Source organism: Rana temporaria, chromosome 5, assembly GCF_905171775.1.
Source record: "Rana temporaria chromosome 5, aRanTem1.1, whole genome shotgun sequence".
Taxonomy (NCBI): domain Eukaryota; kingdom Metazoa; phylum Chordata; class Amphibia; order Anura; family Ranidae; genus Rana; species Rana temporaria.
This window is the reverse complement of record NC_053493.1, coordinates 102,323,761-102,342,393: the sequence shown is the minus strand read 5'-3', so window position 1 is coordinate 102,342,393 and position 18,633 is coordinate 102,323,761. Positions and strand designations below refer to the sequence as shown.

Here is an 18,633-nt window from a genome sequence, read left to right as displayed (position 1 = left end):
TTTCAGTCCGGCCGGGAACACAGGCACGGGCACTATCTGATAGGGGACTGGGGACCCATAATGATAGAACACCGGACTGACAGGAGGAAGAGGAGCTCGGCCACGCTACAGCGGCAGCCTACAGGGAAAAAGGGGAGGTGAGAACAGAAAAACATAGGGACTAGGGAGGGGGGGAGGAGGAAGAACATGTAAGGAGGTGTAAAAAATTAGTGTAGCGTTAACGTAGGCTTTGCATGCGGGTGGGGTGCTTGGGGGACCCATTTTGCTTGGGGCCCCAAATTCCTTCAAACGGCCCTGCGTGCCCACCACGTTGTGTGACAATAGCGAATGGATATTTGCTATTGTCACACTGATTCAACTCACAGCCAATCAGGAACTGGGTCGTGAAACCAATTTCCCGATTGGCCAAAAGGAGAAGTGATCTTATTGGTCAAGGAGGGAGGAAGAGGAGGGAAGAAATACATGGCTGAAGGAGAAGCAGGGGAAGCCCGACCGACCCACCAGGCGCCACTGTGACTCCATGGATGGCTCACCCACAGAGGCTCAGCCATCCAGCAGTCCCCAGCTTGGACAGGGAAGGAAGAAGGAGGAAGGATCGAAGTCATCCCGGGCAGGACATCTGCCTTCTACAGTACGGAGGCCGTCCGTCTCCCGCGGGGGGGTGTACGGGGTGTTCATGTCCATCTCCCAGGGGGAATGGCCTGGTCTCCTGTCAAGCGGGGGTGCCGTTAGTTTGCCACCCCCCACCCCCAAATTATTGAGCATCAGTGGAAGTCGTTTTTTATTACTTTCATTTTTTTTGTATTTTTTACAATATTTTTTAGGAGTCCCATTGGGGGGCTTTAATGAAATATCAGCAGGGGAATCTGCACCGCACGGGGTGATTAGGGTGGCACACTGGCACACGCCTATGACAATCCGATTGCAATAGCAGGCAATAAACATATACCATATACAGTATAACCTATATACAGTATAGTATAATAAACAGTTTTGGAAAAACTAAAGGAGATTGTATAGTGAGCTCAGATTGTAAAGTGTGTGATGGGTGGTGAGGAGAGAAGGGTGCATTTCCCAGGTGCCCCCTGCAGACACAGGAGACAGGTATCCCATGCAGAGACTGGAGAGGAGATGAAGGATCGGAGAGGGAGGGGGCGCCAGAGTTGTAGAGATGAGGATTTCCTGGAGGAGAGGAGAGGGAGGCTCGGGCTGTGGGAAATGTTCTGTACACATCACAGCAGTCTGATCGTCCATCCTGTGCTCCTCCATCCTCTGATCGTCCATCCTCTGCTCCTACGTCCTCTGCTCCTCCATCCTCTGCTCCTCCATCCTGTGCTCCTCCATCCTCCTGTCTGATCCGCAGTGTCCATAGATGTAGAAGTGAAGTGTCGGGGGGGCTGTGCAGTTCTCCGGAGTGGAGGAGATCAGCGAGGCTCGGAGGATGTGGTTGGACTGAACATGCAAAGCAACATATTTTGTTGATGACTTCAGCCCCAGAGGAAGTGCAGACACAGCACAGCACAGCCTGTCCTCTGGGGATCCTCCTGACACCTATTAGTCGCTGTCACCTGCGAGTCTGCAGAGCTGATCAGCCAGCCTGAAAAGTTTACTACTGAGCTACTGCCTGCTATGTACACAGAGCCTGCCGGCTGCTGAGAGACAGTGCTGCGATCTGACTACGGGGCGACATACACAGCACTACAGGTAATCCTCCTCATCCTCATCATCATCATCATCACACTGCATTGGGGTCACCAATACCCTCATAGACTGCACGGGGGTTCGCCACTACTCTGCACTAGACTGTTTAGAGGATCAACGGTACTCTGCACAGATCCCCTGTACATTGGGCAGGAAGGTCATTAATACTCTGCACGGTGACTGATATACTGCATAGGGGGGTCCTCAGTAACCTGCACCGGAGGGATGGGGGTCACTGATATTCTGCAAAGGGGGGTCATCAGTAACCTGCACTGAAAGGATGAGGGTCACTGATATACTGCACAGGGGGGTCATCACCTGCACTGAATGGATGGGGGTCACTGATATACTGCACAGGGGGGTCCTCAGTAACCTGCACCGGAGGGATGGGGGTCACTGATATTCTGCACAGGGGGTCCTCAGGAACCTGCACTGGAGGGATGGGGGTCACTGATATACTGCACAGGGGGGTCCTCAGTAACCTGCACTGGAAGGATGGGGGTCACTGATATACTGCACAGGGGGATGGGGGTCACTGATATACTGCACAGGGGGGTCCTCAGTAACCTGCACTGGAAGGATGGGGGTCACACTGATATACTGCACAGGGGGATGGGGGTCACTGATATACTGCACAGGGGGGTCCTCAGTAACCTGCACTGGAAGGATAGGGATCACTGATATACTGCACAGGGGTGTCCTCAGTAACCTGCACTGGAAGGATGGGGGTCACACTGATATACTGCACAGGGGGATGGGGGTCACTGATATACTGCACAGGAGGGTCCTCAGTAACCTGCACTGAAAGGATGAGGGTCACTGATATACTGATATACTCAGTAACCTGCACTGGAAGGATAGGGATCACTGATATACTGCACAGGGGGTTCATCAGTAACCTGCACTGGAGGGATGGGGGTCACTGATATACTGCACAGAGGGGGTGGGGGTCGCTGATATACTTCACAGGGGGGATGGGGGTCGCTGATATGCTGCACAGGGGGGATGGGGGTCACTGATATACTGCACAGGGGGGTCATCAGTAACCTGCACTGGAGGAATGGGGGGGGGTCACTGATATACTGCACAGGGGGGTCATCAGTAACCTGCACTGGGGGGATGGGGGGGGGTCACTGATATACTGCACAGGGGGGGTGGGGGTCACTGATATACTGCACTGGGGGGATGGGGGGGGGGGGGTCACTGATATACTGCACAGGGGGTTCATCAGTAACCTGCACTTGGGATGGGGGTCACTGATATACTGCACAGGGGGGTCATCAGTAACCTGCACTTGGGATGGGGGTCACTGATATACTGCACAGGGGGGTCCTCAGAAACCTGCACTTGGGATGGGGGTCACTGATATACTGCACAGGGGGGTCATCAGTAACCTGCACTGGAGGGATGGGGGTCACTGATATACTGCACAGGGGGGTCCTCAGAAACCTGCACTTGGGATGGGGGTCACTGATATACTGCACAGGGGGGTCATCAGTAACCTGCACTGGAGGGATGGGTGGGGGTCACTGATATACTGCACAGGGGGTCATCAGTAACCTGCACTGGAGGGATGGGGGGGGGGGGGTCACTGATATACTGCACAGGGGGTCATTAGTAACCTGCACTGGAGGGATGGGGGATGGGAGTCACTGATATACTGCACAGGGGGGTCATCAGTAACCTGCACTATGGGGGTGGGGGTCACTGATATACTGCACAGGGGGTCATTAGTAACCTGCACAGAGTCTCTTATGGGGAGAGAACTTACACATGCTCCTTCATTGATCCCCAGCCCAAAGCACTACTACAGACTGTGCTGGATGAAAGGGTAACCTTGTAGTTTTACTGTTCCATCAATGCATTGTAATGAATCTCCGGATTAGAGTATTGTGGAAGGTTTTACAGCTGATCCTTCCGGCACTTGCAGCAGCTGGGGACACATACTTCATTAACAAGTTTTCCCGCACACTATTCACTTGTATTGAGTGTCACATTGTCATTACTGGGACTGCTGCTCTCGTTATTGGTGATTTGTACTGGTTGTGGGGGACGTCTGTTTATTGCCTACATTCTCATTACACCAACTGAAACACTGTTGAGTTTACTTGTAAATGTAAATAGCAATATTTATAAAACCAATTAGAAGTTAGCATTCTGCAACTAATAATGGGCAGAAGAATGAGAGCTGGTCTGTAATTGGTTATCAAGGGATGCTCCACTTTTTAGGAAAGTTCATATCTGTAATGGTATTGCCAATTTGCATGTTTTGGGTTAGCTCAGAGCACGTTATTATTATTATTATTATTGGTGTCATTGTCATTGGTACATAGATAGCAATTTACATACTGTACATTCACATCAGGGAGGTCTCTATCTCACTTGCATACACAGATCAGTACCAGGTCATATTTAGACAAGAGACAATCAACCATCAGTTGGGTTATTGATGATGTTTACTGGATGTGGGAGGAATACCATTTATTACCTAGATCGTCAATTCATTCTATTAAATAATGCAAATATCAATGTTTATAAAACCGGTCAAAAGTCACTTTATCCTCTATATCCCCTGCATGGGAATTATTTGTTTAGCATGTGTACTCTGTTATGTTTTTCCTATTTTTTTCTAATAAAAAATCATTGTACCAGAAAAGTCACCATTCTGCAGCTAAAAAAAAACATATATACTCGAGTATAAGCTGACCCGAATATAAGCCGAGGCACCTAATTTTACCACAAAAACTGGGAAAACGTATTGACTCGAGTATAAGCCTAGGGTGTCCATCTGCATGCCTCACCGTGTTCATGTGCATGCCTCACTGTGTCCATGTGCATGCCTCACTGTGTCCATGTGCATGCCTCACTGTGCCCATGACTAGACTGACATTTAACATGGGAGTCTATGGAAGGGGTGCCCAGCTTTGAAAAATCGGTGCTCCCCAGCCGTAGGTCCCCCAGACAGCAAACTTTGCACACTTGTAGAGAAAGAGTGGGGCTACATGTGTGCCATGTTTGGGGTCCATGGGACCTACGGCCGGCCGGTACCGGGTCCCCAAAATCACTGGAGAAATTACAGTTTAACATAGGAGTCTATGGAAGTGGTGCCAGGCTATGGAAAATCGGTGCTCCGGTACCGGGTCCCCAAAGTCCGGGAGATCAGGTGCAAAAAGGTGACTCGAGTATAAGCCGAGGGGGGCATTTTTAGCGCAAAAAATGTGGCTTATACTCGAGTATATACGGTAGGTAGAATAATAAAAGCTGATCTGTGATTGGCTGCTTACGAATATTCCACTTTGACCCCTATTAAGCACGTTCGTATCTTTGCAGTATATTAAAGTCAATTTGCATGTTTTGGGTTTGCTCAGACCATAATTCAATCATTGGTATTGTTAGAAGTCATATTACAGTGACGAAAATCTGAGATCTCCAAAGTATTTTGTCAGGAAGTTTGGTTCATTGACTACAGAATGTGACTGCTTTTGTAGATTTTCCAGCACTTTTACTACCCAGACTGGTTATGAGCAAATAGGACCATTATGAGTTCTTGTGTGTATTTGTGAAATAATATTTTTAAATATCACTAATTATGTAATTTAAAGCGGAGGTTCACACAAAAAGTGAATCTCCGCTTTTTGGATCCCTCCCCCCCTCCGGTAACACATTTGGCACCTTTCAGGGGGAGGGGGGTGCAGATACCTGTCCGAGACAGGTATTTGCACCACTTCCGGGTCTGATCCCCGTAGGGAATCCAGCCTGTGATGTCACCCCCCCCCCCCCGCTGTCTTCTGGGAAACACTGTTCCCAGGAGAGAGCGGGGACCAGTGACGGCGCGCCGCGATCCTCGCGCATGCGCAGTAGGGAATCGGGCAATTTTTAAAAGTCAGCAACTGCCGTATTTGTAGCTACTGACTTTAAAAAAAAAAAAATCGGCGGAACCTCCACTTTAACTTCTGTGACTGCCGACGCGACTGAGAGCCGAGTGAACAGGAGATGACGGCTCAGTGATTCCCCCACTGCACAAGAGATGGTGAGGCTGCAAATGGGCACATACGCTGCATTTCGGCTGAAGATGGGCACATAGGCTGCATTTAGGCTGAAGATGGGCACATACGCTGCATTTAGGCTGAAGATGGGTGCATAGGCTGCATTTAGGCTGAAGATGGGCGCATAGGCTGCATTTAGGCTGGAGATGGGTACATAGGCTGCATTTAAGCTGACGATGGGCGCATAGGCTGCATTTAGGCTGGAGATGGGCACATAGGCTGCATTTAGGCTGGAGATGGGCACATAGGCTGCATTTAGGCTGAAGATGGGTGCATAGGCTGCATTTAGGCTGAAGATGGGCGCATAGGCTGCATTTAGGCTGGAGATGGGCACATAGGCTGCATTTAAGCTGACGATGGGCGCATAGGCTGCATTTAGGCTGGAGATGGGCACATAGGCTGCATTTAGGCTGGAGATGGGCACATAGGCTGCATTTAGGCTGAAGATGGGTGCATAGGCTGCATTTAGACTGGAGATGGGCACATAGGCTGCATTTAGGCTGAAGATGGGTGCATAAGCTGCATTTAGGCTGGAGATGGGCACATAGGCTGCATTTAGGCTGTAGATGGGCACAGATTAGGCTGCATTGAGGCTGCAGATGGACACTAACCATAAAATAAAAAAATAAAAAAAAATCCTGAAACTTCCCTCTTAAAATGGGGTGCGTGTTTTACGCCGGTGCGTGTTATATGCCGATAAATACGGTAATTTTTTTCCCAAAAAATGCATTTAAAAAACTATTGTGCAAATACTGTGTGACATAAAAAGTTGCAATGATCGCCATTTTATTTTCTAGGGTCTCCGCTAAAAAAAAAAATATATATATATATATATATATATATATATATATATATATATATATATATATATATTTTTTTGGGGGTTCTAAGTAATTTTCTGGCAAAAAAAAATGATTTTCAAAAACTGCCAGAAAAGGCTTGGTCGGCAATTTGGAGTAGTATAAGATAAAGTAAAATGAACCCGTTGCTTTGCCTGGCATAGTTCTTATGTTCTCTGTACCTTGGCTGATACATAAAATCTCCAGTATTGTTTATCATGTTCATGAATTGGACACACGCAGAGCACTGTAGAAGTAACTATAGCAGCTAATCAAGTTTCTAATTTAGAGTGGTGATAGATAGGCAGCTATGAGTTATTGTAATGAATAAGACCTTGCATGCAGGGCTGCTGTTAGAAATCACGGGGCCGAATACATCCTGCCTGATTTATATTCTCACCAAAAATACACTAAAATCATTATTAGCGGACACAAACATAACATAATGTACACAATTGCTGCTAAATCTAAAATTGGATTGAATAAATAAAGTTCTGTGTGTAAGTGAGGTTCTGGGGCTCATTGCCATAGGTGCTGTGGCCTGTACAGTGTTTGTTTTTTATGTGGCTATTGCTGTGTGCAGGATGGTTACTCTGAGGGGACGCAGCAGCTGAAAGAACACTTCCACAAGTCATAATTTGACAGACGTGTTGTGGATGCAGGTGTACACCCCCGAATACAGACAGTGTGCATTCAGGCCCCTTTCACACTTATGCGACTTGTCCTGCGACCTGGGACTGTAAAGTCGCATTACAAGTCGTACCCCATGATTTTCAATGAGTACCATTCGAATCTCTGTGACTTCAAGTCGCAGCGACCTCAAAGTAGTCCCTGCACTACTTTCCCCCGACATTGATGCGACTCGACATTATACAGGCATTGTTTCAAGTCGCATCAAAATTGCGTTGGCCCTGGTTCACATTGGAGAGATTTGACATGAGATTTGACATGTCAAATGGCACGCCAAATCAGCGGCAGTTGCTGGCAATGGCACCATCCGAATTGGTGCGGCGCCGCAAATGCGAATTCCCAAAAGTAGTTTCTGTTCTGCAGAAACCCGCACAGATGTCTCTGAAAAAGCCCCTGAAGCCGGGCCTGAAATGCGTGAATAAAATTGTGCAAGTTCAGCTGAACTCGCACAATTTCATTCCCATTATCAGTGGGAATGAAGTCACGGCAAAATCACGTGACTTTCAGGTCGCACAAATGTAAAAGTGGCCTCAGGGACACTCGCTGTTATACAGCTGCTGCATCCTCTAGTAACAGGCAGCTCCGGCCACACAAACAAACCTCTAATTAATTTTTGCTTTTCATTTTTAAATAATAATATAAAAAAATCCACATCATTTTTACAATTCTAAAATAATTCAAATATGTTAAAAAAAAAAAAAATGACAATTTTTTTTAAAATTGTAAATAATATTTTTTTTAAATTGTAAAAAATATTTTTAAAATTTTAAAAAAATTATTATTTACAATTTTTAAAAAAAATTGACATTTTTTTTTAACATATTTGAATTATTTTATTATGATATTCAATTATATATATATATATATATATATATATATATATATATATATATATATATATATATATTTTAAATGCTGTTGTAAAGGGGGGGTGAAATATCAGGGGTGACCTTTGAGACAGAGAAAATAACTGGGGACACAGATTATTCAGTTCCTTTCTCTGCAGCCTCAGCTGCACTGCTGATGAATGGACAGGACACAGAGCACTCCTGTTCATTCATATTCTGCATAGAAAACACAGTTCATTTATGAATGAACACAGTGAGTGACTCGTACAGATCACTCACTGTGTTCATTCAGAAAAGGAAGGACCTGGTAAATTACATATTTACTGGCCCCTTCTCCTGCTCTCCATCCTTAACATTCTCACCTGTGTGCCCGCAGCTGCTGGCAGGAGAGGGAATCCAGTAGCCGTGCGGGGGAGGGCACACAGCAGGGGGAATCAGATGTAGGAAGGAGAGGAGTCGTGCATGGGAGGGGGGCAGGCAATTACAGGAATGATGCTCTGTGTGTCCCCCCCCCTGCAGAAGCTGAAAGCCGGCGGGCGGGAGAGGTGGAGAGACTGGCTTTCAGCTGTTACAGAGAGACACACACAGGGCATCAATCCTGTAATTGTAAATCCTGTCCTGCCCACATCTGATTCCCCCTGCTGCCCGTGCCCTGTACAGGAGGACTGGTGGTACCCCTTATGGCCGGCCCTGCTTGTATGTGAGAGCTCACTCCTACTGTATTAAAGTGTATTGTGTTTGTACTGTCTACCCTTAAGTTGAAAAGCGCTGCGTAAACTGTTGGTGCTATATTAATCCTTTATAATGATAAGGCAGATGCTCGAAATGAAGGCTGTTTAAATACAAACTTGTCATGTGCGACTGGAGTGTATCTTTACATTTTTTTTTTTTTACTTCTCTCTAACTTTGTTAAAATGTGTTTTTGCGGTTTAGCACAGGTGACCTAATGTACATCCGTCATCAGTAGCACGCTGGGAGTGGCGTTTTAGGGGAAATTCACAGCAGGGTATTTTTTTTTTCAAGGCTAAAACTTTTGTGTTTTGCTGCAGTATGCAGAAGTGTGTTTATGTAGTTTCCTTTTATGAACTGCTGTAACGTTTCTGAAAGTCATTCAGAAACACTAAACCCCCAGGATGATTTAGCCTTTGTATTATACCAGAGTGATCGACACATTCATCCCTACCATGCATAGATTTTCATAGATGTTCTGTACATATCTGAGATATCTAAAAATACAAGGAAACTCTAGATCAGTCTGTTTCAGCTCAGGCACATTGGGGTGCCATCTGGGTTCTTCAGGGGTACCTTCTGGGTTCTTCAGTGGTGCCTCTTCAGTGCTTGCCCAAATATTGTTAACAAGCCAGCAAGTGGTTCAACCCTGCCTTATGTTACACAAACCACAGGTTTTTATTCTGCAGCATTAAAAACGTTGGCATTGTGAGGGCCAGTTTATGGTATTCTAGCAATCAGTGGCATCATTGGTTGATAAGGAAGATATCAGATGCCAGCATCCTTGTTTGCCCCTCTCCTGCCCTTCTCCATCAGCACTGGTCACTTTAGGGAGACAAGGAACACTGGAATACTAGTCAGTACCAGTGTGCAAAGGTGTATTAGCTCTGTAAGAATAAATTACCTCTAATGTTGGGTGTCCTACATGTGGATGTTAAAGTGGATGTAAACCCAATTTTTTTTTTTGATGTCACAATGTAGAGTATAAGATTTCCTATCATCTGTGCCCAGTCTTGCCACACAGAGTTAATCCAGCTCTGAGCAATCCTCTTTTATTGTTCAGTGAATTAAAACGGACTTGCAGAGAAAAACCCTCGTCCGTTCCGCCCCCTTGCCAGGTTATTTACATATCTCATGCACTAGCCTGTAGACAGGCATTATTTTTTAATTCCCACCCCAATCCTTTTCTAAAGTCATGTGGTTACTTTTCTGGATTTTGACTGGATGTTAGTGATCATAGCAGAATTTAGTGCAAGGGGAATGTAGAGGTGGGCGTGGAGTCTACTGACATCACGACTCCACCCACCGAGCTCCAGACAACAGATCCACCCACAGAATCTGCAGTTTTTCAGTTCTTATAAACAGACAGAGGGGAGACATTTGACAGGTAAGGATACATGCAGGAGGTATGTATATCCTTATAGATCAGCACTATGGCAGCAGTTTAGAAAGGATGAGAGTGGGTTTACATCCACTTTAACCACTTCAGCCCCAGAAGGTTTTGCCCCCTTAATGACCAGGCCATTTTTTGCGATTCAGCACTGCGTCGATTTAACTGACAATTGCGCGGTCGTACGACGTTGTACACAAAAAAAAAATTGACGCCTCTTTTTTCTCACTAATAGAGATTTCTTTTGGTGGTATTTGATCACCTCTGTGCTTTTTATTTTGTGCGCTATAAACAAACACAGAGCAATGGTTTTTGCTATAATACATATCTAAAAAAAAAAAAAATATATATATATATATATATATAACACATTTATTCATCAGTTTAGGGCAATATATATTCTACATATTTTTTGTAAAAAAAAATCACAATAGGCGTATATTGATTGTTTTTTGCAAAGGTTATCACATCTACAAACTATGGGATAGATTTAGGGACTTTGATTTATTTTTATTGTTTTTACTAGTAAGGGCGAGATTGTGGCGGACAAATCTGTCCCCAAATGAGACACTTTTTGGGGACCAGTGACATTACATTGATCAGTGCTAAAAAAAAATGCACTGATCAATGTAAAAATGACACTAGCAAGGGAGGGGTTAACACTAGGGGGCGATCAAGGGGTTAAGTGTGTTCCCTCAGCATGTTCTAGCTGTAGGGGGGATGGGCTACTAGAGACATGACTGAGATTACTGTTCCCGATCACTGGGAACAGCAGATGTGTCCTGTCAAAATGGGGATCTGCTTGTTTACACTGGCAGATCCCCGTTCTGCCTCAGTACTAAGCGATCGCGGGTCGCCGGCAGACATCGAGTCCCCCCGACCCACTGGCACGCATTCCCAGCATACAGCGCGAGTGAGAGCGTGCCTCCGGTAGCGCGTGCCCACCCGCGACCGCGCCTGTGTGCGCGACGCACACTGTAGTTGCTGAATTTAAAAAAACAAACAAATGACTGGAACTCCGCTTTAAATTGTTGGTTGGTAGGGGATCAAGTACTTATATTAATCACTGAACTGCAACTCAATGTTTTAACATTTGTATCATGTGTTTTTTTCTGGATTTTAGGTTGATATTCTGTCTCTATCATTTTAACCACTTCCCGACGGCCGTACGACTTTATACGGCCGCAGGGTGGTTCTAAATCTCTGAGCCGCCGTGTTTTTACGGCATCCGCTCCTCCTGGCCACTGGGGGGCGCGCGAGCCCGCCGCATCACTGGGATGCCGATGCGCGTGCCTGGCGGCCGCGATGTCCACCAGGCTCCCGTGATCGGCGGTTACAGAGACAAGGACGTGGATCTGTGTGTGTAAACACAGAGATCCACCTCCTGTCAGGGAGAGAGACCGATCTGTGTCTCTTGTACATAGGGACACAGATCGGTCACCTCCCCCAGTCACCCCCCTTCCCCCACAGTTAGTAACACTCACTAAGGTACACATTTAACCCCTCCCTCACCCCCTAGTGTTAACCCCTTCAATGCCAGTCACATTTATACAGTAATTAGTGCATATTTATAGCACTGATCGCAGTATAAATGTGAATGGTGCCAAAAATGTGTCAAAAGTGTCCGATGTGTCCGCCATAATGTCGCAGTACCGATAAAAATCGCAGATCGCCGCCATTACTAGTATAAAAATAAAAATAAAAAATAAAATAATTCTGTACCCTATTTTGTAGGCGCTAAAACTTTTACGCAAACCAGTCGCTTATTGCGATTTTTTTTTTTGTTTTACCAAAAATATGTAGAATACATATCGGCCTAGACTGAGAAAAAAATAAAAAAAACAAAAAAAAAATTGAGCTATTTATTACAGCAACAAGTAAATAGCGCAAAAAATTTATAGCGCGTTTATAGCGCAAAAAATAAAAACCGCAGAGGTGATCACACACACCAAAAGAAAGCTCTATTTGTGGGGAAAAAAGGACGCCAATTTTGTTTGGGAGCCACGTCGCACGACCGCGCAATTGTCAGTTAAATCGACGCAGTGCCGAATCGCAAAAAGTCCTCTGGTCAGGAAGGGGGTATATGTGCCCAGTAAGCAAGTGGTTAAATACACCTAAGATAACAATTATAGACCCTTCATTTCTTTGTAAGTGGGCAAACTTACAGTACAAAATCTGAAGGGGATCAAATAATAATTTTCACCACCGTGTGATATATATCTATATATATGTATATGTATATACACACACATAGTATATTTCTAAGTTTGTTCGATTAGAGCAGAGACCACACACAGAGGTGCCTTGACTTTGGCTTTCACATGTCTTTGCAGATGTATGCAAATGAATACCTCTATTTGTGGCCAAACACTAGAAATGCATTTTTGAGGTTTCTTTTGTAAGCTTTTTTCTGCTTTTTGTGCCTCTGTTGCAGATTTTCCCTCGCTTTTGGTATTTTAAAACTATAGTCACCGGGACAGGAAGTGAAGGAAGTGTGGGAAACCAGAGCCCCTGACATCAATATAAACAAACAAATGGCTCTAAAGCATATTACACGTGCGCTGAATGTTGGGCGGCATCGGCCAGGTCAATGGTATCCGGCTGACATCCAGCCCGTGTGTACTGCCGATGAAGGGACATGACCGTCAAAGGTCTGCCGAATGGCTCCCGATCAGCACTCTCAGCCAATGGTACACACTACTAGTTTTTTTTTTCAACCCAGCGGGCTGAATGAAAAAAAAAAAAAACTGACCGCTTAGGTTGGAGCTGCTGTACTAACTGCATTGTTAGTAAAACGATCCCCCCTGCTGAGCTATTGTGTTCTGACAGAGGGGACTGCTCCCCCCACCAGAACACTCTTGTCAGCGATGATCGGAAGCTGGCTGTCAGGCCTTTTTCGGTCACACCCCTTTGACAGAAGTCAGCCGTTTGGACTGCCTGCAGTACACAGAGGTCCAATGCCGGACGGTTTCTATTGAAGCGGTTGATGCCACCAGACATTCGGCCCGTGTGTACTAGGCTTAAAGCGGGAGTTCACCCGAAATACATTTTTTAACATTAGATTGAGGCTAATTACGGGAAGCAGAATCGGGTGTTTTGATTAAAATCAATGCAGTACTTACCTTTTTTGAGAAAGATGTTCTCCCGCCGCTTCCGGGTATGGTCTTCGGGACTGGGCGTTCCTATTTGATTGACAGCCTTCCGACGGTCGCATACAGGACGTCATGAGTTGCCGAACGTTGGTGCGGCTCTATACGGCGCCTGCGCACCGACGTTCGGCTACTTTCGGAAACTGGTGACGCGCTGTATGCGACGGTCGGAAGGCTGTCAATCAAATAGGAACACCCAGTCCCGCAGCCCATACCCGGAAGCGGCGGGAGAAGATCTATCTCAAAAAAGGTAAGTACTGCATTGATTTTAATCAAAACACCCGATTCTGCTTCCCGTAATTAGGCCCAATCTAATGTTAAAAATTGATTTTTTGGGTGAACCTCCACTTTAAGCCTCCACCACTCTAGCCAAACCTAAAGAAAAAAGTTTCGGTTTGATACACATTTTAATTTAGATAGCACAATATAGATTTGGGCTAAATGTTTATTACTTTCAACTAAAGTAGAATGTAATGTTAAAGCAGAATAACATTGCTTCACTGGGCTGGACAGACATTGGCATTTTGGTCACCCCTAGATTGCTAGTATTGTATGCATTATCAGCATACCTAGCAAGACCAGTCATTAAAAATAATCCCAGTGGACTGTGGGGCAGACAGTAGTGACAACCTACCTAACAAAATGGACTTTGCTGGGAAGCCCCTGGCTGGATTTACACCTATGCATTTTTCTATCTGATGCGTTTTCTAATAAATCAAAGGAAGAGCATAAAAGAGCATGCAGACAACTAATGCATGCATTGTATTGGATGTCACGCACATCATACCGCACATAAACGTGCATTCACATGCATCATGGTGCGTTTACGTGCAGTGTGATGCATCAACATGCATTTTGACACACGTTCACCTTTGTCCTAATACATGCAATAAAGAGGAAGTAAACCCTCTAAAACATTTCTTTAAAAAAAAAAAAAAAAACCTTGCAAGAGAAAGGTATAATGAGCTAGTATGCATAGCATACTAGCTCATTATGAATTACTTACCTGAGATCGAAGCCCCCGAAGCGACTCTCGTTCCTCTCCTCCGACATGATATCCAAGTGACTTCTGGGTATTGCTGCTCCGGCGCTGTGATTGGCCAGAGCCAAGATGACGTCACTCCCGTGCATGCGTGCAGGAGCCGTCAGTGACTGCGTGATCGCCTTCACTAACGGTACGCTCAGTGCGCCTGCGCCGTTGTCTACGGCGCGCATGCGTCATAGACTTTGGTGCAGTCTTTTCTGCAAATATCTCCTAAACTGTGTAGGTTTAAGAGATATTTGTTACACCTACAGGTAAGCCTTAATCTAGGCTTACCTGTAGGTTCAAGTGGTCTGTAAGGGTTTACAACCACTTTAAGATGCATTGATGTGAATTTAGCCTCAATTGTTGTTCCAGGACAGGTCTGTCAGTCTAAATGAAGCTCAACAGATAAGTTACAGCCCGGTAACAAGTATACAGCTGGAGGGTGGAACATTGGCACTTCCAGCACATAAGGCTCAATGCACACTGAAGCTCATAGAGCTTTGGGCTTTTTTTTTTTTTAACAGCCCATAAACCCCCCTCTATGTTATCCTATGCACACATGGAAGTTTTGGACATGTATCGGCGGGGGAGTTTACGGGCTGTTTTCTGAATGCCCTAAAATCGCGTTCAGGAGTCGTTTTTCTGACCACAGAAAAAGTGCCAAACGCTGATAAACGTCGATAAACGCTCACATGGCTCACCAACATTTTTTGAAAGTTTTTTTATCCAATGTTTTGAACATAGCGACCATGTTGCCATCTAATTATAGTTGAAAAATATATATATATTTTTTTGTAAACGCTAAAAAACGCTAGCGCAGAAAAATGCTAATAAACGCTATTGCAAAAACGTTAAAAAACTTTGAAAGACTCACTGCAAAGCTACTGGCGTTTTTATAACATTATTTTAACGTCCAGTGTGCATGGAGCCTTAAGGCCCATACACACGATCAGATATTCCGACAACAATTGTGTGATGGAAGGGTTTTGTTGGATAATCCGACCGTCGGTATTCAATTGTTCAATTGTTGTCGGAATTTCCGACAACAAATGTTGGCTGCACATGCTCTCAAATTGTCCGACAACTAATATGTTCCGTCGCATTATACAATCGTGTGTACACAAGTCCATCAGACTAAAATCCAAAGTACAAACACGCATGCTCAGAACCAATGCTAACCACCAGACAACATTAACAGAAGTTGCCCAAAGGGTGGCGCTAAAGAGCTGAAAAACAATGTTGTTTCGTGTATGTTGGCTGAAAAAGTACTGCAGAACAAGTTTGCGGCCAACGCCCTTCGGACAAAAATCCAAGGATTTGTCCGATAGAAATCCGATCGTGTGTATGAGGCTTAAGTGTTCTTTTAATTGGTTATCCTATCACACCTGAGCTCATGACTATTAGTTATAAGTCCTATGAAAACTATGACCCCCTTCTGCGAAAACGAGGGGGTTCCCTTACTTCTAATAGTCCAGTGTTTGTGGACGAGAAACCAAGACTTGTATATGACATTGAAGTAATCTAGTTTGTAACAGTCATGAAACTGGTATATTGCTAATAAAGAACCTTCACCACGGTGTCATCTAATCAGCTTCTGGATGAGCTTTAATAGAAACGGTTAAATCAGTGGGTTTAGTTCCGCTTTTAACCTCCCTGGCGGTATGATTCTTTCAGAAAAAACATGCTAAAAGCGGTACCATTATTTGCAAGGAAATTTGGCGTTTTATATTGTAGGTCTGTAATTTTTAGAAATAACTCACTTAAATCTGACCAAACAAGATTCTAATAGGCATCCCGTGTATTACATTTTTTTAAAAACAAAATTATAAATTATAATATAATAAATAATTATAAATAATTATAACAAATAATAATATAATTATAATAAAAATTATTCAATAATGTAATCAAATCAAAATCACTGAAATTTGCTCAGTTGCAGAATTGTCGCTGTCATTACTTTTATTTTTTTATGACGAATTTCCCCACAAATCGCTATCGCACAATTCTGCAAGTGATTATAATTTATTATCGCTGTTTTTTAGCTGATCTAAAACTATTTTTGACATAAAGGGACACTTTTGGTTGCTATGGACAATCTACAGTTTGCAGGGAGAAAAAAAGGTTTTTATTATATAAAATGACATGCAGGACACTGGGCAGACCACTAGGGACAGGGGGGGTGTGTTTTTTTTACATACAGTACTGTAATCTATAAGATTACAGTATACTGTGTGTATAGTGTTTGTTTACGTTTTTGAATTTGGCGCCGTTCTCCGTCCCCGTGCGTCGTAACGTCGCAGGGAACGGAGATCGGCGTCACACGGAGGCACTATGTGAATCGAGCGAGGTCCCGCTCGCTCACACAGCGCGGTGGCATCGCTGGATCCAGGGACAAGGTAAGTAAAAAGTGCCTGTGGATCTAGCGAGGCAAGCCCGTGACTGACACGGGGTTACCGATAGTAGCAAGAAAATCTAACCCCGTGTCAGTCTCGGGAAGACCGCCAGGGAGGTTAAGGGATGAATTGGGAAATGTGCATATATTGCAGAGATGTATATAAAAAGGGAAACGGTGGGCATGGGACTTTAAATGAGGCATGTCACTACCCAGAGCCAAAAAAACATGAAGTAAATGGTATAGAAAGTTTATTACAATCCAAGAATAAGGCTCCATGTACACTGAAGCTGATAAAAACTATAAAAAAAACGCCAGTAGATTTGCAGGGAGCCTTTCAACGTTTTTTAGCATTTTTGCAATAGCTTTAATCAGCGTTTTTCAGTGTAGCTTTTTTTTTCCCAATGGATTTAAAAATGCTAAAAAACGCTGGCACCTGCGTTTTTCAGCGTTTTTCAGCGTTTTTCAGCGTTTTGCGTTTTTCAGCGTTTTTTCTTGCCAAAAAACGGCACTTTGAACGCAAATTTCGGGCGTTCAGAAAAAAGCCAATAAACTCCAAAGCTCATTAACACTAAAAAACGCCCAGGTGTGCATGGGCACATAGGTTAACATAGAGTTCAGTTTATGGGCTTTAAAAAAAAAAAAGCCAAAACGCCAATAAACTGCAGTTTATCAGCTTCAGTATGCATGGAGCCTAAGTCTACATAATCGCAGAAAAACACAGTACATGGTAATGAATCACAAAAAAAGTCATAAAAAACAGCTGACATATAAAAAGCACATGTTAGAAGACATAAATAGATATTGTATTGATGCATGATGGTATATGATTAATAATGACACAACCAAAAATAGGTATAAATTGCAAGAACCAGACTGCCTTGGCATCCTTGACGTGTTTCGTAGAACATGTCTACTCATCAGGAGTACAGTATAAGGAATGTCTATAATAGTGAAAAAGTAAAAAATGTAAAATATAATAGTATACAGTGAAAATTATTGCACACTTTCCTATAACAGGAATGAAAGAAATGATCTAGGAGAGACAAGCAGTCTGGTACGTACTTATTGTAGAGATGTAGTGCATGTTTTTTTTTTCCTTGACGTATGCTTTAATTGCCTGAGTAGCCCCAAGCTAAAGCTGCAAAGGAAGCATGTGAACCACTTAGCTGCCATGTTGCCTCTAAATATAACCACTGTACTTTTACCTACTTTCCTGGCAAAGGTAGGTTAGCTATTAAGCCAATTATCTTAATGATCTTTATTTTGTTGGAGAAAACAAAAGCATTGGCACAGATATGTAGAGAACATACCAAGTACATGGTGACCGTTTCTTTGGTGAGGATTGAATCCAAAAACCTAAGGCTGCATAGGAAAGGTGCAAACCACTTGTTGCCATCTAATTATAGCTGATGAAATTAACACTGGCGTACGCTTGTTTTTCTGTTTATCTTGTTTATCTTGTTTTTCTGTTTGATTCAATCCAACTTATTTTTAAAAGTAGTACCAAAATAAAGGCAGCATTTTCACCATTAAAAGAGAAATATGGTTTTGTTATTTTTAGCAGAATCATACTTGCCTAGGTGGATGCATCTATCCTATACTCCATCGGTCCCCCGCCAGCTCTAGCACTAAGAACTGAGTGATAAAACACCCCAGGGCTCTCAGGGGGATCTCAGGGCTCCCAGAGCAGAGAGCTGGTGACTGTCAGTGAGCGCTGTCTGCTCTGCCCCCCTCCCCCCGCTCACTGGAGCTCTGAGCTGTGGAGGGGGTGGGAGCGGCGGGTGGCGGTCCAGGCATGTGGGCAGTTCCTGACTTC

The 18,633-nt window shown here is 44.2% G+C and overlaps 1 protein-coding gene across 1 annotated transcript in view; it reads left to right on the top strand.

The window, feature by feature from the left end:
- Positions 1–1,184: 1,184 nt before the first annotated feature.
- Positions 1,185–18,633, top strand: part of RFTN1 (raftlin, lipid raft linker 1) — a 475,198-nt gene continuing 457,749 nt past the window's right edge. The window contains exon 1 of the mRNA XM_040352954.1: positions 1,185–1,704. The gene's annotated coding sequence lies outside the window, so the exon portion shown is untranslated. The remainder of the gene's footprint in view (positions 1,705–18,633) is intronic.